This window comes from Mastigoproctus giganteus, chromosome 11 (assembly GCF_048544385.1).
Source record: "Mastigoproctus giganteus isolate SK-2022 chromosome 11, ASM4854438v1, whole genome shotgun sequence".
In the NCBI taxonomy this organism is placed as follows: domain Eukaryota; kingdom Metazoa; phylum Arthropoda; class Arachnida; order Uropygi; family Thelyphonidae; genus Mastigoproctus; species Mastigoproctus giganteus.
In genome coordinates, this window is record NC_143585.1 from 70,833,373 (window position 1) to 70,860,967 (window position 27,595).

General features: G+C 36.0%; 1 long non-coding RNA gene across 1 annotated transcript; it reads left to right on the forward strand.

Annotated features, from left to right (window-relative positions):
• Positions 1-27,502, forward strand: LOC150078112 (uncharacterized). Its single transcript, XR_016547636.1, has 3 exons — positions 1-139; positions 386-495; positions 27,395-27,502. It is a non-coding gene; the product is annotated as an uncharacterized LOC150078112 (long non-coding RNA).
• The last annotated feature ends 93 nt before the right edge of the window (positions 27,503-27,595 follow it).

Here is a 27,595-nt window from a genome sequence, read left to right on the forward strand (position 1 = left end):
ATTGTCATTTAGTCCTCACGTGTATTTTCTTAGTATTATTTTTCAGAGAGGAAAATACTATTAGGAACAAAGATATGACGAAAGACGGGCCTGGAATGTCTGATTTTATAAAAGATTTTTATTATGATCCATTTAAGTGGTAAGTTCGATACTAGTTTTTTGATCATGTAATTTAGAAAAGTAGCAAGGTTTAGTGTAATTATAGCCTCAGTTCCAAAACGCCTAATCTCTTGATTACATTTGGTCCGTAATGTTTTTGAACTATTGATACTAATGATTTTTTCTGATTCACTATTAGTAAACTAATAAAATAGTTTTTTTTTTTCACAAAGAGGAAAAAATAGAACTCTGTGAACAATAAATTATTTGTATGTTTCTATTTTAGGCAAGTTATAAAAAGTTGGGCTATGTTTGCAGTTGGAATTTACTTTGCCAGAGAGTTGACAGGAGTAGATCTGCTAGCGCCTCCACCCCCACCATAAGTTTTGTTAAATAGTAAGTTTATTTCTAATAATTTCTTTATAATAAACAGACATTTTTATATTAGTACATATATATCATTAAATACCCAAATTAATATAATTTAGTTTTATATACAATAAACTTATAGCATTCATTATTTTTTTCTTAATCAGTCAACCAGTATGAGTAAGTTGTTTTAATGAATAGAAGTTGGTTTGGAGCTGAACCCTAAATGGATGGTAAAAGGCAGTCGTATTTCCCAACAACATTATAGAGACCAAGTTTTTAAACAATTTTCATGGAAAAATCTTTTGAAAAGGCATATACAAGAAACTTGTATGCCCCTCTCCTATTGTGCAACTGGAATCAATGTAAATTAGTGTTTAAATCAAATTTGTTCCATTTAAATGGCACTTTAGGAAAATATTTAGGTCTTTATCTCAAGTGTAAACTTTTCTGTAGCAGAATAAACTTGAATGCTTAAAATGTGGATGCCTTTAACACTTTCACTGTTACATACTATTGCTGTTCTCTCACACCAGGTGCAAAAAAAAAAAGTCTGGGGGTGGGTGATATTAGTACTGGCATATGATAAATGAAATCAAGCTTATAAAGCATCAGCAAAAAAAAAACCTCCCACATCACCTGACCATCCCCTCCAATAATTTGTCTAGTTGCTTGAATTTATTCAACCTACCCACTCCCACAACAACAGATGGAAGTTTGTTTCAACAATCAGTCACCATTGGCTAATTGCAAACCTCCACATAATCTATCCTATCACCATCCTTTCTCAATTTGAATTTAATTGAAGAATTGTAGAATTGTTGTTTAGACTGGGGTGGATCTTTCCATCATGACAAAGTCAGTTTTTAAATCAAGTGGTTTTTGTCATTCAGATAGATGAAAAACCACCCCAGTGTATGTAAGTGGCAGTGAATTTGTTAATGCCAGAGAAAGTTAGGAATAAATAGGTTTATGTGTTTGTAAATATAAAATCAGAACACATGAAAAAAAAAGTAGAAAATATATAGCATTTTACTATTTTTGTTTTAATTGCATTGTTTCATCAGTCCAAATTTTATTCACCATAGAAAAAAATGCATTCAGTAGCTGTTTTAGTTCCTAATAAATATAAGTACTCCACTGTTCTTTTTAAATTTTCATGAGATACTTGATTTTTTTTAAAACCTGGTGAGTTGTTTTAAAAATGCACCCCACCTATCTCATATCAGTCAATGTGAGTTTGTTATTCCATTCTGAAATCTGCATTATTTAAATATGTTAATAATGTCTAATTTCTGAAACAGAAGAATAAACATCACTGTACACTATGAAAACCATACCATACAGCAATGTGACTAAATAGCAGAACCACACATAAACACTTATTAAGAAGGAAACACATTTGCCAAAAACAGTAGTGCCAAAGGGAAATAAGATGAACATAGTGAAATTCACATTCATTCTGCTTTGATATGTGAAATTGTTAAGCATGAAAACACAATTTATTGTACAAAAACAGGACTGTACTGCCAAAAGTTTGATGAATGGTTTCTGTATGTTCGAGTCCTGCACACATTTACTTTTTTAGACCTTTATCCACAGTAATTGTAAACGAACCCAACCCCCCTTGTTTGTACTTTGCATCTTGGTCTGGGGAAAAGACAATTAAATGTCTTCAATTTTCTGCATGTCAGTAATAATGATGCAGTAGTTAGTTTTAAATTAAAATAAATTAATCAGTAATATTAATATTTTTTTCTATATAATATTGTTATTTCTATATTAATATATAAAAAATAAAAAGCAATTAAATTTAAAAAATGGAATGAAACATATTCATGGTATAATTATTTTTTATTTTTTTGGTAAGTTCCCTGTGGAAATAGGACATCATCAGTTTCCACTTTCAGCTGTATTCTTCTTTCGTCAATTAGAAATCCAGATATTGGAAGCTCCTTTTGTCACACTCTTGGTAGGGTTGGTAAAAATTAGATCCTTTCTATTCCCCAACAGAGGGGAGAAATATATTTGACAAAATACATTCCTCGATGATAACGTATAACATTAATCATTGTTCACAATTGGGAGGGGGAGCCATTGTATGTCCCCCCCACAAATTTCAAACTACAAGTATACTTATTTTGCTTAATTGTATATTATTTTATAACTTATAATTCACATCTTTCTATCCTTGGACTTGCCACATTGTGGCCTACATTGCACATGTACCATAATTCAAATAGAATCTTTATATCCATATTCATATATATTATTTTGAAAGGGTCTGGATATAACAGAATAGGTTTAAAAAATAGTTTTAAATCTAGAAAACTAATTATAACTTACCGTATTTCCCCATGCATAAGACGCACGCACCTTAATTTTGGGGCCCGAAATTTGAAAAAAAAATGTATTACATAAAGTTATTGAACTCAAGTTTTATTCAATATAAAATTCATACAACTCCTCATCACTGTCAAAACTCCCATCCATTAGCTTGTCCTCATCTGTGTCTGATAACGAATCACTGTCTTCATATATTGCCTCGTCCTCAGTTCCATCTATGGCATTTGAAATGCCACACTTCTTAAATGACTTGACAGCGATCTCAATCTTGATATTATCCCAGGATCTTTTCACCCAGGTACAAACTTCTATAGTTGGTTTCTTCACTCTTCCTGCTGGTGTCAAATTGTCCCCAAAAGATTTCATCCATTGGTTCCATTCGTCTCTCATGGCAGCTTTGAAGGATTTGTTAATGCTGACATCAAGCGGTTGGAGCTGGAATGTCAAGCCTGCAGGTATGATGGCAAGTTTTGTTTTTTGCTCTGCAGCAATCTTCTTTGTGTTTTTTGTTATGTGTGCCCTGAACTGATCAAGCACCAATAGGGCAGGTTTGCATAAGAGCCCACCTGGTCTCCTGCTCCAAACTTTCTCAAACCAGATCTTCATCTCATCCTGATCCATCCAACCCTTGTCATGAACGAGGACAATCACTCCTCGAGGAATGTCTTCTTTTGGCATTGTTTTGCATTTGAAAATCAGCATAGGAGGCAGCTTGGTTCCGTTAGCACAACAAGCTAGAACAACTGTATAATGGCTCTTTTCATGTCCACTTGTCTTCACAGTTACAGTTTTCACCCCCTTCTTATCAACAGTTCTGTTACTTGGGACATCAAATTGAAGGGGGACTTTGTCCGTATTTGCAATCTGTCCCAACTCAAACTGATGTCTTCCGACATTGAATGACATAACGATGAAATTCAAGGACCTTCTGCTCATAGCTTTCAGGCATCTTTTGGGCAAGTCTGGTGCATGTACGCATGCCTAGTCCATTCCGTTTCATGAACCTGAAGCACCAATTGTGTCCTCCTTTGAAATCAGTAACTTCTTTTTTCAGAAATTCTTCTTGCCTCATGCTGAACCATCTTTGTGGACACAGGAATTCCAATTGCCCTTTGCTCTTCAATCCATATCTTCAATTCCCTCTCTAAATCAGGCCATTTTGCTGACTTGCCTCTCATGGCCTTCTGCCGTGGAATTTTCAGTAGGGTTTATTGTTCCCGTAGCCAGTCTCAGATTGTTTTCTCAGTTGGAGGAGGACCAAACTTACGTTCAACAGCACGATTTCCATTCACTTTTGCAAACTGGATCACTTTTAACTTGAATTCAGCACTGTACAAAAATCTTTTCTGAGCCATTTGTGGGCAGAACGTGGCAAAACATACCTAATATACCGGTAACAAGTGCGAAACAATGAGTGTAAAGACAACAAGTGTGAAAAAGCGGGAAATGCAAGTAAAAAAAATTTACAACCACTGTATAAGACGCACCCAGTTTTTAGACCCCAAATTTTTCGAAAAAAGGTGCATCTTATACATGGGGAAATACTGTAAATTACAGCATTGATTTGTTAAGGGGATTTCTTGTCCGACCTGATTGGATACTATGATGCAGTAACAAATGAACTGGATGCAAAAATAATTTTGATATCATACACTTAGATGTCAGGATGGTTTCTAATTTCACATAAAAAATGCTGTACAAACTAGAGCAATGTATTATTTGAAGATAATAAAGCTCTCAAAACCTATAATGATATTATGTTTATTTCCAAATTGAAATTGTGTATATAATGGGATCAAATATAATAACACCAACATAGATTTTGAGTGTTTTATCTTCAGTTTACCTATGTGTCATGCTGCTCAAGGAATACCTTGGAGCAGGGTTGTAGTGGAGGGTATATGCCATATACCCTCTGAATTTTTTTAGGTGAATAACGTTTACCTTGTGGTTTTTGAAAGATTTGAAAAAACATATTATTAAAGTATTTACTAGAAATTAACAAATAAATTTATTACAATTTGAGCCTTAGACAATACTTATAGTTTTATTATTTTTAATATTGTGTGTGTGTGTGCGCGCGCGCGCCCTTACACCACCGCATACTTTCTGGAACCCGATTAATAAGCATGGTACACTCTCTGCATAGGTGGCATTCACAGAGTTATACCTTCCGCTAACTTTACGACTACATCACTACCTTGGAGCAATGTAGCATTAATGGTGAGTTACTGCTATGGATAAAGGGTTGGTTGAGTGGGAAAAGACAGAGAGGTTATCAATGGGTACTGCTCTTTGTGGACTAATGTTATTAATGGAGTCCCCCAGGTTCAATGTTGTCCATTGTTGTTTTCAATGTTTATTAATGATGTTTATGAAGGTATATTAGGCTTAATGTCTAAATTTGCAAACGATACAGGGTGGTTGGCAGAGTTGTTAATGACAGTAATGACTGCAACAAGATATAGTAAAATTAGGCTGATGGTCTGAGAAATGGCAGTTGAAATTTAATATCGACAGATGCAAGGTACTGTATATGGGTATCAGTAATCCTGGATTAACATATCAACTGTGTGGGACTGCATACAGTATATAACAAAAAAAAGATATATGTGAGGCCTCCAGACCTGTATACACACCTGGCGTTACAAAGGATATAGATCTGCTGGAATGGGTGCAGAAAAGGGAAAGCAATTGGTTAAGGGAACAAAAGGGTGCTCTTACCAAAAAGAGGCTTCTGTTCTGGAAATTGCATCATCTAGAGACTAGTCATCTGCAAAGAGATCCAATTGAATAAATTGAGTGAGCTCAGTGTTGATGGCATTCTTCCCCTTGCTCACATTACACATACGAGGGGGCATAAATTTAAATTGAGTAAGGATGGTTGCAAGTAAATGTGCGGAAGTTTGCCTGCAGCCCGCAGGTGGATGATTGTTGAAACAAATGCATCATTTGCCACTACTAATACTAAATGATTGTGCATGCATAAAGATATCAGTAGTGGAATAGTGTTGTGTAATTCAAATTACACAATAAAAATATGGTACACTATGTTATTTATCCTGATAATTTAGCAAATAATGTTACTTAGGGGAAAAAAAACTAATAAAAACAGTTACTTTATGAGTTATTTTTTTAGTATTATCATATTAAATTATTTATATTTTAAAAATGGAGTTGCCTGCAAACTGCAAAATTACTGAAGTACCTGGCCCTAGACTCAAACTGCATTGCAGGTATCCCCCGCAATGTAGGACTCTACACTACGTATAGATGGCTTTTTTGTATACAAGAAATTATAAGGGATTAGGTCATCTGGAGACTGACATTTAAGCAGCTAGTGGTTGAACAGTTTAGTTGATCTTGTAGTGCAAAGTTTTTTTTTTTTTTGAACAGAAAGAGAGATACAGTGAAATAGTGATGCATCAGAAGCACAGATCATCTCATTAGTTGTTGAAAATAGCAATATAAAATAAAGAACTGAAAATTTTATTGAACAAATTCAACAAATTTATACTGAGCAAAAGAAATTAGCCAACAGATAAATTACTATTTCTAACATAGTTTTAAGCTTATTTTTCCTTATGGAATGCCGACCGGGCTAGCCGAGTGGGTAAAGTACCTGCCCGGCAACCCAAAGGTCGCGGGTTCGATTCCCGCCTCGGGCTTGGATCAAAGTACTGCAAAAACCTTGGGAGGTGCAATATGGCCACAGTAGCCGATGCGCCAACAACTACCAAATCAAAAAAAAAAATAAATAAAAAATAAACCTTATGGAACTCATAGCTGGATAAGAAATAGAAATTCATCAAAAATTATAATCTTTTAAAAATTTGGGTTTTGAGAAAAATAAATAGAACTAACAGATGGAAGAAATACATTATTTGAAAACTGGAAAATAAGAAAAAAATCTTGGTTAATAATAATCGATCCAAGGTTATCAAGCCAAACTTAAGATGGTAGGCCTGCGGGCATGTAGCAAGGATAGCCCTTGTGGGTAGCACAGTTGGTAGAATCGCCATTCTCCCCACACGGTGGAAAAGACCCAAGTTCAAGCCCCATCAGCGATGGGAGGAATTGTTATGGGCCTTTTTCACAACATGGTCTCAGGAAAGGGTATCATTGTTTTTTTTTTTCTCCTGGAAACTCAATTTTTCGTCCAGCAAACAGAAAATCGGCCACAGGATACACAATTTACAACGTATACATGGAGCGTTATGGACTTAGTCACTGATGCTCCTAAAACTACTGCAACAACATATAGCAAGGATGGAAGAAGGGAAATCAGCTAAATAGACATTCAAAGTATTTAACATTCAAAATAAAAATGTATGCCATTAAGTTTCAAGGCAGACTAAGAGGAATATGGATTTATGGTGTCAAGCAAGCATTATGGGAAAGAAGGCTTTCTACCCAGGGCTGAAGATCTAATTGGAAATAGGATAGCCTGGAAGAAAATAATTAGTGGAAGTCTGATTTGCCAGGAGGACTGATTTTTACTATAATTGTAACCTCTGCAGTGATTAGATCTATTCAATGATGATAAAAATAAAAGTGAACACAACTCACGAAAATCTATTGAATTATTTAATATAAACATGGTTTAACATGTTTACCCTTTCATGAACCCATGTGCCCATTTCTGTTTGTTCTTCAGTTGGTACGCTAATTAGCCTGCCAGTTTATGAACTTCCTGAAACACACAAAGTAACCCAAAATAAAAATGTAAACAAAACTAAAAATATATAACTGAAAATGACTGTGCAGCAGGCCTTTTTTGTAAGTCATCAGTCAGTGAGAAATTGGAATGAGGAGGTTGTTGGAGGGGGGTTTCATGTGTGGATGGGTATTGGCAGTATGAACTTATAAAAGTTGATAGCATTTGGCTGCAATCCATGCAGATTGTGTTTGGCATTCCATTTTTAAATGATAATTTCATCACAAAGATATTCTAATTAGATATATTTAAAAGCATCATTTTTTAGGTGTGTCTATAGACTTTTTTTTATTGGTTATAAAATGTTTTAGCTTTCAAACTACAGACACATACTATTATTTGTTATTTTTATAGAATGAAGCTTTATTACTTGTTCTTCCCCTCTCCCCACTGCTGTTAAATTTAGATTATTGTTGATTCTTCTTCTTGCATAGTATGCTGGTTACTTTTACCAATATGATTTAATTGATCCAATACTTGACCTTATTCAGGATATTGTATGCTGTCAGTGAAAGTAGCTTTCACTTTACCAGCATGTTATCATGAAATGCTGTAATATAATGTTTAAAATGACAGAATGCAAGGAAGCAAAGCTCATTAGCAAGGGCACATGATGCAAGAAAGCAAGCTTATATAGCATCAGCCAACCCCCCCTTATTTTACCCCCATACCCTTGCTCCAAATGTTTATCAAGTTCTGCCTTGAATATATTTAAGCTATCAACTTCTACAACAGATGGAAGTTTGTTCCAGCAATCAACCACCTGCCGGATAAAGGCAAACTTCCGCACATCTATCCTACAACCGTCTTTCCTCGATTTGAATTTATGCCCTCTCAGGTGATTATTCTGAGCAAGAGAAAAAATCCCATCAGCATTGAGCATGCTCAAACCATTCAAGGCTTTATACACCTCAAACAGATCACCTCACAAGTGCCTAGTCTCCAGACACTGTAATTTGCAAAACTTAAGCCTTTCTTCGTAAGAGCAACCCTTTGTTCTGTTCACTAATCTTGTTGCCCTTCTCTGTACTTGTTCCAACAGCTCTACATCCTTCTTAAAATGAGGCCTTATGTAGTATCTCTCCCAGTCTCTCAATTGTATATTTAAAATTAGGTAGTAACTTATTCCAGTAGTTTTCTTTGAGAAGGGAGGAAGGTTACAGCTTATACAAATTGTTCTGTCATGCATGAACATGTTTTGGAATAATCCTGAGTGTGATGTCCAACTTTGTATTAGTATTGAGCTTTGAGCAGTGCAGACGAGCTGCAAGAGTAGCTCATGGTGTCTTGTCAATGATATACAGGAATTTTTCTAGCAGGGACAGGGATGTGATTATTCCCTTGTATAAGGCATTGGTCAGGCCACACCTTGAGTACTGTATACAGGTCTGGAGGCCTCATTTCAAGAAGGATGTAGAGCTGCTGGAACGAGTACAGAGAAGGGCAACAAGATTAGTGAATGGAACAAAGGGTTGCTCTTACGAAGAAAGGCTTAAGTTTTGCAAATTACAGAGCCTGGAGACTAGGCATCGGCGAGGTGATCTGATAGAGGTGTATAAGGCTTTGAATGGCTTGAGCATGCTCAATGCCGATGGGATTCTTCCTCTTGCTCAGAATAATCACCTGAGAGGGCATAAATTCAAATTGAGGAAGGACGGATGTCGGATAGATGTGCGGAAATTTGCCTTTAGCCAGCGGGCAGTTGGTTTGTGGAATAGACTCCCATCGCTTGTTGTTGAAGTTGATAGCTTAAACAAATTTAAGGCTCAGCTGGACAGGTATTTCGAATGAATGGAGGGGTGAAATGGGAGTAGTGGTTGTTTTTTTTTTTTTTGGCTGATGCTGAATAAGCTTGCTTTCTTGCATCATATGCCTCTACTAATGCTAATGCTATTAGTAGTGGAAAATGATGCAAGGAAGCAAACTTATACAGTATCAGCAAAAAAAAAAAAAAAAAAAAAAAAAACCACGCTACACTACCTCGTCTTACCATCCTCTAATAATTTATCTAATTCCTCCTTACATTTATTCAAACTGCCCACTTCCACAACACCAGTTGAAAGTTTGTTCAAACAATCAGTACCTGCTGGCTGAAAGCAAATTTCTGTGTATCTATTCCAAAACCATCATTCCTCAGTTTGTTTATAACCCCCCCCATGTGTCTTGTCTGAGCAAGAGGAAGGATGCTGTCGGCATTTAGCTTACTCAGTCGGATCTTGTAGGTGCCTAGTTTCCAGATGCTGCAATTTGCAGAACTGAAGCCTTTCTTTGTAAGAGTACTCTTGTTCTCCTCTGCACCCATTCCAGTAGATCCACATCCTTCCTAAAATGAGGCATTCCAGACTTGAATGCAGTCCTCAAGATATGTCCTAACCATTGCCTTATACAGTGAGATAAATGCTTCCTCATCCCTGCTGTCAAAATTCCAGTATAGCAGGCCCTCGTTATAACGCGGTTCGCTTTGCGCTGATTCTCTATAATGCTGTTCTTATATTATATCCCACATCTGACTATAACGCTGTCACAAATCAGTATAACGCTCTTTTACACATTGCATTTTTGGCATATTTAACGAAATCGTTTCATTTGATGGAGTCAATAGCTTGAAAATGAATAGCAAAACAGCATTAAAACGTTTCCCATGCCGAGTTGAGAAATTTTCTTGCACACTAATTTATTGCAGTACAATGACTTGTTACATAGTTCCAAGATCATTTTAAAAAAATGATCAAGTATATTGCTCGTAATATTTGCGTTATATTCATTTATCCGAAGTCTAGTACAGTATTAGACATTGTGTGTAACCAACAGTTTACTCGAACATTGTATCATAATTAATGCAAATAACGCAGTTACATTTTTGAAGAGTTAATAATGGCGAATAAGAATGAAAAGGCAACAATGTCTGGATGCAGTACGTAGACTATAAATGTAAGAAAAAGACTGAATTTGAAAATTAAATTAGACGTTTTGAAGCGAATCGATTCCGGTCAACGACAAGCGGATGTGTGCCATAATTTAGAACTGGCAGGTTTAACTGTAAGAACAATTATAAAAATAAAGAATTAATTTTAGCAGTGGGAAAGACAGCTGTTCCACTGGAAGCAACTAGGACTAGGCAGGCTATTAGGATTGCAATGGAGAGCCTAACTAATTTTATTGAAGATAATATCCAATGCAAAATTCAGTTAATTAAATATTATAAAAATGAGAGAGATTAGCCTATATGATGATCTGAAGAAAACTCACCTAAAAAAAAATGTGGAACCATTTAAAACTAGTAAGGGCTGGTTGAATAGATTTAAAATCCAGGGAGAAGCTGCGCCGCAAGTGCTGATCAAGGAGCCAAAACTTTCAAAAACGAACTTGTTAAAATTATTGAATAGGGGGTATTATGTGTTATACTTCTCAAGAAGTTTTTAACATAGATTAAGCAGGACTTTTTTGGAAACGAAAGCCTTAAAAGAAGAAAACAACATGCCAGGTTTCAAAGCGGTGAAGGATTGGTTGACTTTATTGTTGGGTGGTAATGCTGCAGGGGATTTAAAATTAAAACCCCATTTAGTTTAACAGGAAGAGGGCCAAAGTGCAACCCAAAATGGGCACATTTTTCATGATTAAATTCATCGATCAAATCAATTTAGATCAATTAAATTCATGATTTTAATTGGAATTTTAAGTTTAATTTTGATACGTAAGTAGTTACCACATAATTATACAGTATATGTAAAAAAAAAAAAAAAAAAAAATGTATGTAATGCAGAATATTTTATATGTACAAATATTTGAATATTATATATTTTGTCCGACATTTGTGCATCTTTTCACTACTGTTTATTATTGATTAGGAAATATCCTATGGCACCGACCGCAACTCACAAATACATATGTTACCTTATGAGAATGCGGCGCTCTGTTTTTCTGGAACGAATTATCAGCATTAACCGGGGTCACCTGTATATCATTGACAAATCGTACAAGTTGCCCTGGCAGCTTTTCTGTACTGATCTGAGAACTTCACGACTAAACAATTATCCCCAGGTATTTTTCATTCTCCACTACCCTGAGTGTGGTACCACACAATTGATACATTAATCTGTCACTTACCACCATGCCAATCTTTGTATCACCAAATTCACCAAAATTTGAAAGTTGGGAAGTTACTAATACTGCTTCCTACTTTGATAATTATGTGCCCTGCGATTTTGGAAATTTTGTGAAAGTAGCCCTTACACTTACCAACAGAACAGCTCTCCACATCACAAAGCAAGGATTGTGAATGTATTGGGTTTGAAGAGAATAACATTGCAGTTGCTAGTATGGGCTGATGCCTTTGGGATGAACTGGAACAGAATGAGGGTAAGGCCTACACAGCTCTCCTCATTACCAGAGCTCACAAATGCTTTATAGGAGATGTGGAGCAATACTACAGACTTTCTACCAGAAATGAGTATAAAGTTTCCATGGTACACTGAAGTAGTCAATACAACATCTATTAATTTCTTTGAATAAAGACTTCTTGGTCGTAACTACAGGTATCTTGGTAGATAGTGTATAATTACCAAATTTCATGCAGCTGAGTACATGGTTCATAACATTTAACAGTAAACCGTGCATACTTGTTAGATGATTTTTTAATATGTCACGTATGTCCACTTCTGACATGATCATTGATACAGTTTAAAAGCCAAAACCTTTGCAGAAGGAATACCAAAATTCATGTTGACATCACTTTAATGCTTTATAAAAATTTAAGACTAAAACCTCAGACTGCAGGATGCCACTATAATAACTTCGGTCAGCCTAAGTATTACCACCTTGTGGTAATACTTAGGCTGACAAAGACATCCTGAGTATTACCACAAAGTGTTCAATCTCCATTCATCTGCTTAAAGGAGGAGCTGCATTCTCTCAAAGTTAAATTGAAAAGTATGACAAGCTGTCACTAGTGAGTAGCATTAATTCATGTACAAACCAATTTGTGATCCAAAAGAAGTCTTGGAAATAAGAGAAATTAATGAACTCCTCAATGAGAAAAACTTCTATGTTACAAACTTTGGTGCAAGCAATTCCAAACAGTCCAGGCAAGCTGATAACTCTAGGCAGATTATCCTCATATGTGCTGTTAGCCTGCTCATTCTTCTCTTTTGCCTTGAATAAAGTAATTTGCTCTTTTAAATGTTTTGGCAGTGTTTTAAAATTTGAACCTAGCTCTTTTATCAAATATGCTTCATAAAATTTACTGGGATCATTATTCCTACATATATTGAAGATAGTGATCTGTAAATTTGTTAGATCAATAGTTGTAAAATCTTTCACTTCCACTTTGGAAGTAGACTGAATTAGACAGATAGTTCTGAAAGGGATTTTTGTTACCAAGCTTATGGAGTACAAAAAAAAAACAACAGGATTCTGTTCTTTTGTTCAGTGTGTCAAAATGGTGCTGAAGTTCCAATTGAAAATGTTCTTATAAGTGCTGAAATAGCACAAGTTTCTAGTGCTTTTTTATGTCATTGAAGATGAAGTAATAGAAAAAGCTGTGTATGTTGGGCCGTATCAGTTCAGTCAGTGTCACCATGATAAAACCATCTATTATTTAGCAGTTTATTGCAGCATCTTAGAGCCTTGATCACTTGCAAACTGGATTAAAACTCAGAAAACATAAATACAGTCGAACTTCCCTATAACGAATTCGATAAATCCAGTGAAAAAATTCGTTATACCGAGAATATCTTTTTTATTAGAAATTGTTATCTAATTAGAAAATGAAAACAAATCTGCATTTATTTTTAATGTATTTTATTTCAAAAACATACTTATTTAAATTACATTTACACAATTTTCGCTGGTAAGTATCACAAATTAAAAAAAAAAAAAAAAAATCTGTAATTTTCGTTTGCACAGTACAATTTAAAAAAAATGTCTGATTCTCAAAGAAAACCTCACATTTGTTCAGACAGAGCATTAAAAACATTATCAGGAACATTTTCACAAAACTGTACACCCATACGAACTGTTTTAAAAGTGTTAATCATTTCTTTGCGAGTTAGCTTTTCTACGGGTTGTTCTGATGCATCTTCAGTGTCATCATTAATTTCTTCGTGATCATGGTCGCGTCTAACAGTGTTCAGCAGTATTTCATCTTCATTTGGATGTTCTGCTGTAGTCAGATCTTGATCTACATAAACATAACTATCCAGTGTTATTTCATTTTCGATGTTTCTGGACGATTCTAATAATGCCCAAAAGTTTTTCAGTTGTGAAAGGGACAGTTCATCTTGTTCGTCCAGTTGTTAGAATTCTGTATTCAATGCAAATCCCACTTTTGAAAAACAATTTTGAATGGTGTATTCAGTGACATTGTTTGTCCAAACTTTTGCCAGTTTCAGAGATGCAATCTCTAAGGTTAATTGTAACCTCCAAGTTTTTATTTTCTGCTAATGCATTGACAATCTTCATTATTATTCTCTTTTGATAATGAAATTTAAAATTTTTGATAATGCCTTGGTCCATTGGCTGGAGTTTTGATGTAACGTTAGGTGGTAAAATCAACAACTTCACACTTTTAAGTTTGGCAGAAATACTGGCAGGATGTGCCGGACAGTTGTCAGTTACCAACACGATTTTCCTTTTTTCTTTTGTTATACGCTTGTCTAGTTTTAATATCCATTCTTCAAAAATATCACTTGTCATCCATGCTTTTTTTGTGCCTCTAAAACATCTTGGGTTTGTTGATATTCCAGTGACTAAAAGTCTTAATTTTTCACTTCCTGTCATATTTGCTCCAACTAGCACAGTGATTCTTTCTTTGCTTTGTTTTTCACCAAAACATTTTTCATCCTTAAAAGCAAGTGTTCTAATTGGTAAACATTTAAAGAATAAACCCATTTCATCAGCATTAAAAACATCCTTACACTCATATTCTTCCAAAACCTTCTTTAAGGTATTGTTCCTCCAACTGTTGCAATCTTCTTCGCTTACATTAACACTTTCTCCACAATTCTGTGGCGCTTCTTAAATTTATCTAGCCACTCAGTGCTCACATTAAATTCTGTATGTTCAAGGGACTGTGCAAATTTCAGAGCTTGTTGCTTAATTATTAGGCCCAATATTGGTATATTCTTTTCACGTATCATTTGCACCCATTTTAGAACAGCTTTTTCAACATCTTCGTATATGCACAACTTAATTCGCTTCTTGTCTGCTCCTCCAATTGCATTTAAAATTGATTCTCGATTTTTTTAAAATTGTAGATAAACTGCTTGCAGGTATGCCATATTTCTCCGCAACATCTTTTTTCTTAAAACTCTGGTCAATATCATAACAATCTTTGCTTTATCATTAATACTTAAACACTTTCTCTTCGATATTGTTTCCGCAATTGTAAAAATTACTCTACTGCAGCTCTTGCCGATACATACACCGCAAACTTCGCTGTGCTGGCTATATAGTGAATTGTTAGTACCACATACTCAATAACATTCGCTTGCCAATTCAACAGTATCACGTGACCTTTCCTATCAATTACTTGAAGAAATATACGACTTTGTGAATTTCTTTTATTCTGCTTTCATTCATATATACTGTACACAAAAGAAAATTTATGATTGATGTATGCTGTATGTTACTTTTCAGAAAAAAAAAATACAAGAGCATATAGCCTGTGATTGATGACGAACAAAATTTTAAAAAAAAATTCATGAAACCATCTACTGGGCGTCCAGCTAGATGAGAACGGACATATCGTATAATGATTGACAGGAAGATCACATGGTACAGTTGATGTGAGAAGCGAATGTCACTCAGTAGGCGTTACTAAAAACAGACTATGGTAGCATTCTGTGTACTGCCGCCGCAGCATGCTAAAGGTGTACCGCAGCAAATTTCGTTTTCCCCTGAGCCAACATCAATTTACAAATCTACCCTATTTATTGTAAAGTTTACGACCACTTTTAAGAAAACCCATTTGGTTTAATAACTGTAACAAAAATGAAACAAAGACCCTCCTACGGGCATCAGTGGCTACAAGTGTTCACTAAAAGGATGATGATTTAATTCCAGATGCTAATGTGCAGTTTTGGAAGGAAGGAGGCAATATATTTGAGCAACTGTTTGGCAGTGAATGCTTGAAAATCTTCAAAAATGCTTTTACTAATTTTTTAAAAATTTGTTATAGAGAGACTAACACTTCACTATATGGTTAATTTTACATGTAATTTCGTTCCGCAGATCTCAATCCTATTGAACATCTTTGGGATGAGCTGGAAAGGGCTGTTCACTGCAGGCCTACGCCTCTGTCGAATCTCAAGGAACTGCGTGACAATGTTTTGCAATGTTTTGTGAACAAATTCATAATATAGAGAAATTTGATAAATAGAAGTTTGTAATAGAGAAATTCCACTGTATTAACCAACAGGTATATACACACAAATGGTTTGTCCACACAATGTTGCAAGTCACATGACGACAGTTGTGAATATAAATGCAGCAGAACAACCTTTCTAGTATCAGTTAACCATACAAACCATAGCAAGAATGGGGAAAAGGATCTGATGGACTTCGAATGTGGCATGGTAGTAGGTGCAAGATGTGCTGGACAAAGCATCTCTGAAACGCAGTTCTGAACTTTTCGTGCACCACAGTTTCAAGGGTGTTTCGAGAATGATGCAGCGAACAGAAAAGATCCTCTCAACGTCACTCCTGTGGAAGAAAATCACTTGTTGATGAGAGAGGTCAGGGGAGGATGGCTATAATTGTGCAAGCAAACAGACGGGCCACAATGTTGCACATCACATCAGAATACAACTTTGGTGCACAGAACAAAGTATCACAACAGACCACTAGTCGCACTTTGTCGCGAATGGGCTACAACAGCCGACGGCCACATCGCTTACCATTGTTATCAATGAAGAACAAGAGAGCACACCTCCTGTAGGCACAGCAACACCAGCACTGAACTATCGAGGATTGGAAAACAGTTGTTTGGTCTGACAAGTCGAAGTTCCTCGTGCATCATGTTGATAGAAGGCTCAGAATTTGAATTGGCGAAAACCACATGAATCCATGGACCCATCATGTCTGACAACTACTGTGCAAGGTGGAGGGGGCAGTGTTATGGTGTGGGGAATGTTTTCTTGGCACACGTTGGGTCCATTGATACCCATAGATTCATGTCTCGTACCTAAACATCATTGCTGACCAAGTTCATCCGTTCATGTTGACAGTTTATTCTCAGTCAGATGGTTACTTTCAGCAGAATAATGTGCAGGTGCACAAAGTCCGAATCACTATTGAATGGTTCCAGGAACATGACAATGACTTTTTTGCTGCAATGGCCCGCTCAGTCCGCAGATTTCAATCCTATTGAACATCTTTGGGATGAGCTGGAAAGGGCTGTTTGCTGCAGGCCTACACCTCCGTCGAATCTCAAGGAACTGCGTGACACACTCATGTCTGCATGGTACTCCATTCCTGCAACGTTTTCAGCATCTCGTTCAATCCATGCCTAGATGAATTCAGAGTGTATTGAAGGCTAAAGGAGGCTCAACACGCTACTAGGTAGGTGTACCTAATAAAGTGGCAGCACAGTGTGTGTGTGTGTGTGTGTGTGTGTGTGTGTGTGTGTGTGTGTGTGTGTGTGTGTGTATACACACATGTATGTATATATATATATATATATATAAATGGGTTTTTAATGTAACTCTTTAAAAGAAAAGTTTAAAGAGTCACATAGAAAAGAGGTAAACAGTAGATCAAATGGTTTCAGTGAAAGCAAGATTAATAAATTAGGTATGACAGATGCACCTAAAGGTGCAAAGCAGCATTAAAGGATGCAAGAGTATATGTAATTTGTACAGTGGATTCCGGTTATTTGGGCCACTGGTTAATCGGGGCAGCCGTTTATTTGGGGCAAATCTTAAAAAACAAAACCCAATTGAGAAAATAGCCATGGTTTACTTCGCTTAATTGGGACAGCATGCCGTTTAATCGGGGCAGGAGACCGCAGCACTGGAGATTACCCTACAATTGTCTCTGACCATACCATGTGGTTCGGTCATATTTCTGGAGGTCACAACCATAAAAACAATTACCAGTCACGTGTTTATTGGGCTTTTCTGTTAGTGCAATCTATCATAAACGGATAGTAAACTCTATCTTAATGAATTTGCGATAATACCGATAGCTGGAATTCTGTGAGTTATTGTGGTGAAATGTGTTTACACTTCCATGAAATCTAGGCGCCTCCGTAGCCAGGTGGGAAGGAGAAGCAGTGCATAGCACACGCTTCTTGATTAGACCGGGGTTCGAGCCCGTCACCACCAAATACGAAGGATACGGAAAGGTCAGGGAATGACCACCGCATATCCCATAGCAATATGGCCTTAGTTGCTAATGCTCCTAAAAACCAAACAAACAAACCACAAAATCTTCAATCATAAAAAAATTAATTTTCAGAATCTTCTCTTCATACCTATTTTTAAAGCTTCATAACTTGTTACTCCATTCTCACTTGTGCATATCGTCTTACTTGCAATTTGTGTGTGCTGTGTTCTTTGTTATTATTTGCTTATCTTTTTTACGGTTTTAAATTTTAATCCCCACCCTCAAATGTCAACTAGTTAGTATTACATATTACAGTGCATATTAATTATTACGATTATCACTTATATTCTTCCGATTTTCATGTATCATTTAATTTTTTTAATTGAAAAAGGTAATAAAGGATCAATTTGTGCTTAATATAGCTTTACTTTTATAGCCTGTGGATAATATTCCTCCTATTTTCGCTAATTAGAATCGCTGTTTAACAGAATTAAAATTCAATTTATAAATGTGATAACAATGACCGGCTCTTACTACACATTGTATAGTGAACAGTACTTTGCTACGCAGTGTAAAGTTTACCCAATGCAGTGTAATTTGTTTAGGTAAAAATAAGTATTGAGTTGGGATAAAAAGGTTTAATATCAATATGTTTAATATAATCATTGAGTTGGGATAAAAAGGTTTAATATCAATATGTTTAAATAAGCATCGAGTTGGGGTAAAAAGGTTTAATATCAATATGTTTAATATAAGCATCGAGTTGGAATAAAAAAGTTTAATATCAATATGTTTAATATAAATATGTGGAATTTAGTGTAGGATTTAATTCTGTATAGATAAGAATTCAGTGTATTGTAAAAATAAATTTGGAACTAGCAAATGGTATAAGGGTGAAGTATTAAATTGAGGATGGAGAAGGGAAAAAGAGTATTTTAAATAAATAATTAAAATAACTAAATGCAACAAGGCATAATATGTTAAGAGTAAGAGTTTTATATCTATATAATATTAGTGTGGATACACCATAGATAGTAGTGTGGGAGATAATAAAAGATATAGATATAAAACGTTTACTCTTAACATTATGCCTTGTTGCATTTAGTTATTTTAAATATTACTATATAAACCTTTTGGCATCTCATATTGTGTGGTTATCTTCACAACTGGGTCGCCGACCGGGCTAGCCGAGTGGGTAAAAGTACCTGCCTGGCAACCCAAAGGTCGCGGGTTTGATTCCCGCCTCGGGCTTGGATCAAAGTACTGCAAAAACCTTGGGAGGTGCAATATGGCCACAGAAGCCGATGCGCCAACAACTACCAAATCAAAAAAAAAAAAAAAAACAACTGGGTCATCATGTCTGCAATACCAAGGTACCTGCTCACCCACCGATGATAAGCCAATAGCTTTGAAATGGTGCTGTCTGAGTGGTGGTGTCCACCGAGAATAAGTAACAGTAATCTTCTCTATTAATGAAGCGTTACTTATTCGAAGTAGTGCAATACCATGGAAACTCGTTGGGAAGGATGAGCCGAATATGAAATACAGAGGAAATGTCTCCCACACTACTATCGTAGTTTTTTCCTAAGAGTTATCTATGGTGTTTCCACACTGATATTATATAGATTTAAATAAAGACGAAAAATAGCAATAGAAGTAGGAATGTTCGTTTCACCCTCATATTACACTTAATAGTTTAACGAACAGGAAGAAATTTAGAATTAGACAGCAGAAAGATAAAAAAAGCATAGAAAAAGTTATTAGATAACAAGCTTTCTGGGATTGCGAAGCCTAACCTTGTAGTAAGGGCTCTGGCATTTGTAAGCATTAGTATAAAAAGGAGCTAATACCAAATGCTTGTATTGAAAGGAAAAATATGTCAAGACACACCGAGAAACTAATCTAAAACGAAACCAAAAGTGTGATAAGACAGTGAAAGTGTATGATACCTGGAGTATTTCAAGAAATGCGAGGAGAAAATGAGCTGGCTGGAAAAATGAAGGTAGGGAGCTGAGATGCACAAATTCAGTAGCGTAGATGTAGCAAATTCAGTATGCAGGCTTAACGGTAATGTTTAATTTTGTATGACTGTATCACTGTAAAGCCATACTATTCCAGCTGCTTTTCTTTTCCTTTCCTTTTTTCAACGCTAATTAAAAATTATCTCCATGCACTTGAATTCTAAATACGATTATAGAAGTGTCTATTTTCCCACTATTTGAATCTCAATCTTTTTTTACTTTCCTCACCCTTATAGTTACTGGCACCTTGTGTAACTTTCACATCCATTTATGCTTACTTAATATAATTTAATATTAATACAAATTATATATACAGGGTGTCTCAGAAATATTGGTACAAACGTTTAGGGGAGGTAGGTAACATCTAAAGGAATGTGAATCGCCTAGGAACCCATAACCGGAAATGTCACGGGAAAGTAGTAGCAGAGGCACAAGAAGCAGAAATGGCACAAGACAGTAATTAGTGGCAAACATTTATTTGACATTAACAATGGAGTACGAGATGGATGCATTTCACAATGTTACAACAGATGCTCGAAGGTTCCACCATGAGACGCGATGCATGTGTGACACTGACGCAGCATGGATTGGCGGACACGGTCGAACGCACCTGGAGTTTCTTTGACAGCAGCAGCGCAGACGAGTCGCCATGAGATCCATTTCTGTCTCCACATGCGATTCATACACGATAGATTTGAGGGGGCCCCCCATAGAAAGAAATCAAGGCTCAATAAATCAGGTGAGTGTGGGGGCCAGGCAATGGGTCCACCACGGCCAATCCATCGATGCCCAAAACGCCTGTTCAAATGGTCACGAACACACCTTCCATAATGGTCAGGTGCCCCGTCAAGTTGAAACCAAATGTTGCATCTCACATTTGCTGGAACATTGTAAAGTAATCCTGGTAGAGCTTGTTCAAGAAACATCCGATATTTAGTGAAGTTCATGCGGGATGGTAACAGGTATGGGCCAACTAAGCAGTCACCGACCATACCTGCCCACACATTTATTGCAAAGCGATGTTGTGCTGCATGGGGGCGCACACCATGTGGGTTGTCGTTACCCCAAACATGAGCATTGTGCTGATTGAATAAGCCTCATCCGTGAACAAAACATAGGCTGGAAAATTCAAGTCTTGAATACTTTCTTGGAGAAACCACTGCGCAAAAACCACACGTGCAGGATGATCTTTGGGGGAGCAGTAACTGAACCCTTTGGAGATGAAAGGGGTGTAAGGAATCGTCGTGCCAGACACGCTGTACACTGCAACAAGACACCTAAGGCAGAGGCAACGGCACGCATGCTGGTAGTAGGATTATTCTGGACGGCATTCAACACACTTTTTTCCATGGCGGGAGTTTGCGTCGAACGTGGTCTGCCCGCACTACTCTTGTTACCTCTAAATAACCCATAATCGCACAAATTTTGATGCACACGCGCAAACAAATGGTGGGTCCGGTACATGTCTGTCTGGGAAGCGTTCTCCATAAATTCATTGAGCGGCTTGTCCAAATCCCCTCTACTAATCCATACACTAGGTGCATGTCTGCCAGCTCACAGTTCGTATATCAATGCATGCTCTTCGTGCAGCGACTACTGCTTGAATGAGTAAACCAGAAATTTTCTCTCGCGCGAACTGATGAACAACGTCGTCTACCGACTTACGGTGACGTTTCCGGTTATGGGTTCCTATGCGATTCACATTCCTTTAGATGTTACCTACCTCCCCTAAATGTTTGTACCAATATTTTTGAGACAACCTATATATATATATATATATATACAAAGGGTACTAGGAAAGTTTTGCAATACAGCTTTGTTTATTTAATTTTTTCAAAGTAATTTCCTCTACATTCAATACACCTCTCCATCCTCCGAAACCAATCTTTAAACCGGTTCTCCCAAGTTTCACTAGGGAGTAAAGCACACTCGTCCCAAGCCTGTAGAAGGTCCTCATCACTGGAAAACCGCCTCCCTTTTAGCTTCATTTTCACATGCGGGAACAGTGCAAAGTCGCAGGGAGCAAGGTCTGGACTGTAGGGAGGGTGCTCGAGAAGTTTCAGTCCTGTCGTGGTCAAATATTCGGTGCAGGCTTTGGCGCGGTGAGCTGCAGCATTATCGTGATGGAGGTACCAGGTGTCCATTCTTGACTTTGGCCGCAGGTTCTTCATAGATCCGGCGCATTATAGCCTTAGTTGCTGATGCGCCAATAAAACTAAAATCTTCATAGATCCAATGACTTTAGGCAGGCATTGTTCAGTATACCACTTAGCTGTGACTGTCTTCTGCGTGTCCAAAACGACACGTTCCACAATTCCACTCGATTTGAAAAATACAGCTATCATTTTCTTCTTTACAGATCGGGATTTTCTGACAATTACGGGTGTGTCGTCATCATCAAAGACCCAAACTTTGTTTTGAGCCTTGGTCGGCAGATCGTAATAGTACAGCCAAGTCTCGTCACCTGTCACGATGTTGTTCACATACCGAGATTGTCCCTTATCAAACTTTTTTAACATCTCCCGGCACCAAGTCACACGTCGTGTCATCTGCTCTTCAGTCAGTTGATGCGGCACCCAGAGAGAACAAAGTTTCTTCACGTGCAAATGATCTTGCAGAATCGAACGAATTGCTGGTGCATTTAGGCCCAAAGTATCCTCTATCTGTTGGTAGGTCACTCGCCTGTTTTCGTCAAGCATTTTCCTCACAGCAGTAACGTTTTCCTCCGTAACTGATGGTCGTGGCCTTCCCGGCCTCTCAGAATCCTCCAGAGTGAAATTTCCCCTTTGGAATTCTCTATACCACCTGAATATCGTTGTACGATGTGGACAATCGTCATCTAGTGCAAGAGTCATTTCTTCTAATCACTGGTCTATGGTTAAACCACGCACGAAATTATACCACAAAACTGTCCTTATCTGATTTCGTGACCACGATGCCATTGCAAGCACTTTACACTCTCACTACTAATGAATAACTGAGCCCATCGACTTGGCGCGGCGGCTACTATGCACGTATGAACATGTCTCAACATGCATCAACAAGCAGCTTCCTGTGATTCATTGTTGCGTCATATTGCTAAACTTTCCTAGTACCTTTTGTATATATATATATATATATATATATATATACAGTGGTACCTTGGTTTGCGAGCATAATTCGTTCCGGAAACGTGCTCGTAATCCAAAGCACTCGTATATCAAAGCGAATTTCCCCATAAGAAATAATGGAAACCCAGATGATTTGTTCCAAAACTCAAAAATATTCATATACTGTAAAATGATTAATACAAAATACATACCTTTTTATATTTTTAATATTTAAATTTAATATACATAAAGCAATCGAATTTATTAATTATTGGGTAGGACGACTTTCACTGTCTCTAACGGAATCACTGCTATCTGTTGATTTTTTCTTTTTGTGCGACTTTAACAAGGAATCTTTCCAATGACACTTGCTTTTGCCTCCTTTTCAGGATTTCACGGAAATCAGATTCATCGCTCGCACTATTACAAAACGACGAGGCACGCTTGATACACATAAACAAAGCTGCACGCGTGTAGCCCGGTGGGCCGGAGGCCGGTGTGATTTTGGCCATAAACCGTAGTATGAGGCCACTATAAATTTTCCCGGGTAAGAATTTTTGACCCAGTCCGCCTCTGTTTATCGATATTGTTTTTTTTTTTCTCTCTGAATCTGCAGTGTCTTCGCCAGGATGCTTCCTTTTCACACCTTTTAATTATTTTACTCATTTTTAGGGAATAAAGCACAATTACAAAACGAGGAGGCACGCTTGATACACATAAACAAAGCTGCGCGTGTAGCAACTGAATAAACAACACCGTAAAGGCAGAGACAACTCTATTAACACCTCACATTTCACTAAAGCACATTTCTAGGGGTTACTACCATAAAACAATAAAAACAATTTCTAGTTTCTTGCGAGTGGAATCTGTTATAAACTGGTAGTAAACTCGATCTAATTGCATTTGCGATTATACCGATAGCTGGAATTGTGTTGGTTTTTACGTTATTATGGTGAAATGTGTTTCCCCTTCACTGATATAAAAAACCATAAATACATTTTCAAAATCTTCTCTTCATTCCTATCGGGTTGCGTTCGGTTGGGGTGATTCTGCGTTCGACTGCCATTTCTTGTAAACACAAAGGCGCTTCGTGCATAAGCGAATTCGGTTCGTGTTATATAAGATATCGTTCCCCTATTTATAAATCGTGTATGATCGAATTCGTGTAGTGTAAACACGTGTTATACGAGGACTGACTGTACTCGTATTGCAAGACCTCGCTCGTTTATCAAGTTAAAATTTATTAAAAATTTTTGCTCGTCTTGCAAAACACTCGCATACCAAGTTACTCGTAATCCAAGGTACCACTGTATATATATATATATATATATATATTAGTTCAAAAATTATCAAACAGAAACATCCTTCTGTACATCATCTTTGTTATTTAATAATCTGTTTCTGAGTTCCAAAAAACCTTTGCCATTGTTTCTGTTGAGTGTTTTAGTAAATTTTCCAATAAAAAAAATGCTTGTTCAATTTTTGTTTTCATAAAATCTTTTTCCCTATCTAATATTTTAAAATTATTTTAATTTTATCTAAATTTGTGCCAAGTTTTACATTCTGCCAAAAAAATTTTTTTTTTATTTCACATAGCCTTTAGAAACATGTTTTGGATATTGTCCTATATGTTTCCCATCTGCTCCCTGCCTTGTCTGTGTATATGTTTCCGCATTCTCAGGTGCTGTGGTAAATTCTTTTTTTTAATAGAGGTATCAGATCTTTTAACTGATTTCCCATTTTATTTATAGGTTTAAAATTACTTCTACCCCCATATTTTTTTTGCAAATTTTTATGATTGTAGATGTTTTGCTTATTAATTTGTTTGCAAAACCATTTCTGCAAGTATTACTTTCCATCGAATTTAAAGCAACAGTTCTGAAACTGTTCTAATGAGATCTAGTGACATCTTGTTACTGTACCTTCAGAAATTGAGAATTAGCACATGGAATACATTATTCCCAATCATTGTTGGCATTTCTATGAAACACTCTGAAACTAAGTGATTATAGGGGCTAATTTAAAACCATCACTGTGGCTAAGATTTATAGAGTGTATGTTTATATTCACATTACTAGTTTTATGTAAATTTATATTAAATAAGAACACAAAAAAAATCACTTCAACCAAAGGATGCAAAAACAATAAAAGCAACCAACACATTTACAAACAGTGCTATTGGCTGAGAGGAAGGACCATGTGGTCCAGTCGGAGGCAATCGTAACCCCTCATAAAGTGAAATAAGTAGGTGCGGCCAACATGATCACTGGTTAGTAGAATCAGACACTTTATAGAATCAAATTTCAAAAAACCAATTCAAATCATTAAAATGCATTACGCTTTCATTGTTATCTTATGTTCAGCTATAAGAAACGATGTTGAACGCCCTTGTGATTTTTCTAAAGCCCTTTTCATGATCACTACATGATCGCTACAATAAAACAGTAAAAACAGTTTGTGGTTTATTGAACTTTTCTGAGTTAGTGCAATCAATTATAAGCAAGTAGTAAACTCTACTTATTGTATTTGTGATAATACCGATAACTCTGTGGAATTCTGTGGGTTTTTACGTTACTATGGTGAAATGTGTTTCCTCTTCAGTGAAATGTTCACTCGCATAAAAAAATTTTCAGAATCTTCTTTTCATTCCTATTTTTTACGTAAACTTGTTACTCCTTATTTCACTTGCGCTTATCATGTTTGTTGCAATTTGTGTGTGCCGAGTTCTTTGTTATTGATTTCTTATGTTTTTTACTATTTTAAATTTTACAAAAAAAAAAAAAAAAATGTCAGCGAACAGAAATTCAGTATAGTTAGTATGTATATACTGTATTACAGTATTAATTAAGCTATGCACATAAGCGTAAGTTTATTTTGCTAAAACCTCTGGAAAATTTCTTCTGATTTTCATGTATCTTTTAATTTTGTTAATATTGTAAGGTAATAAAGTGTAAATTTGTGCTTTATATCTTTACTTATATAGCTTGTGGATAATATTCCTCCTATTTTTGTTTATTAGAATCGCCGTTTAATAGAATTAAAACTCAATTCAAAAATGTGATCACAATGACTGGCACTTACTACACATCGTATGGTGAATGGTATTTTAATAGGGATAGTCCATCGTAAAGTGATTTGATCATACAGTGAACCAGTCGTAAAGATGGTGTCCACTGTAATTTGCTTCCATTTACTTACACAATATAAAATTGGTATTATTAAAACTCTAACAAATAGAAGTCTTACTGTTTGTGACAATACACACAAAATATAGAGGGAGAAATAATAAACCTTAAAAATACATTAGAAATAAATAGTTTTCCAGGCCACTGTGTGTTAATGTGTCCCAAGTGAATGGCAATTTAATTCTAATTGCATTTGATAAGGAAGCTATAAACACAATCAGTATGGACATTTTTTTATTTATTTATTTTTTTATTTAATCATCAAATGGCCACTTTGGGGGGGTGGCAGCTGCCAGAAATCACCAAACTTCTGGCCATTCATTACTGCAAGCATTGGCCCTTCTAAAATGTTGACAGAGTGATTTAGACCAGTGAGTGTGTAGTGAGAAAGCAGGGTGTGCTGATAGTTTTCAAACTTTTATACTGAAAACTATCAGGTTTTAGACTTTCTTAGATATTACTCATTATTTTCCCTTGAATATTTTCTTCATAAGTATACACCAATATATAAGCTTTATTTTTCTTGTTAAATTCTTTTTGATTTTACTAATAATAATGACATAACAAATCAAACACAGAATACACATTTGGTTTTAGTTAAAATGTTTTCTTGGTATGTTTCTGATTATTCAGGCACAGAATTCTGCCACTTGAATGTGGATTTTTATTTTGCAGAGAGGAAAGGAGGGAGATAATCAGAGCATTCGCTCTGGCCATCTTTCCGTATAGTTTAACCATCTCGATGGCTTTCAGAACTGAAAAATTGACCTAAGTGATCTTTCTTTATTTAAATAGTCACTAAAATATTTTTTAAATGGGATGGATTTAATGAAAGAAAAGGTAATATAAGTATGTAATTAAAGTAATTCAAAATCTAAATTCTAAAGCACAAAAATTAATACTTTACTTGTATTTTCTCTAAGCAAGCTATGCAATTAAAATTGCGATTTTTTAAAGTTTCAATGAAAATTGATTACATAATTTTAGCACCTCTTCAATCCATTGTTATTAACTAAATATAACCTTTTTTTAAATTGAGATTTAAAATTACCAAAACTTGCCTGGTCATATATTTTGTTTCTGTCTTATCCAAAAGGTGCATTTTAATATGTTGAAAAGGGATGTGGGTATACGCATCCTTTTTCACCCAACGGTGATGCTACAGTACCCGCTCATTTTGTACTTTACAGCTGTTTGAGTTGTACACATAAAGCATCTAATATCAGTATTTTTTTTTTCACTTAGGTATGTACCATTTAGAAGAGAGCTCACGGAAAAATCTCTGGTAGATTCATCAATTAATGTATACAAATTGTAAATTTACTTGAAATTAAAAAAAGTTTGTTTTTTGTATTTCTTCAAATGTTTTCACTTCAGCATTGCACAGATTTTTATAAGCATTAATAAAGCAAAACACCTAAATATTTTGACATTCATTATTATTTT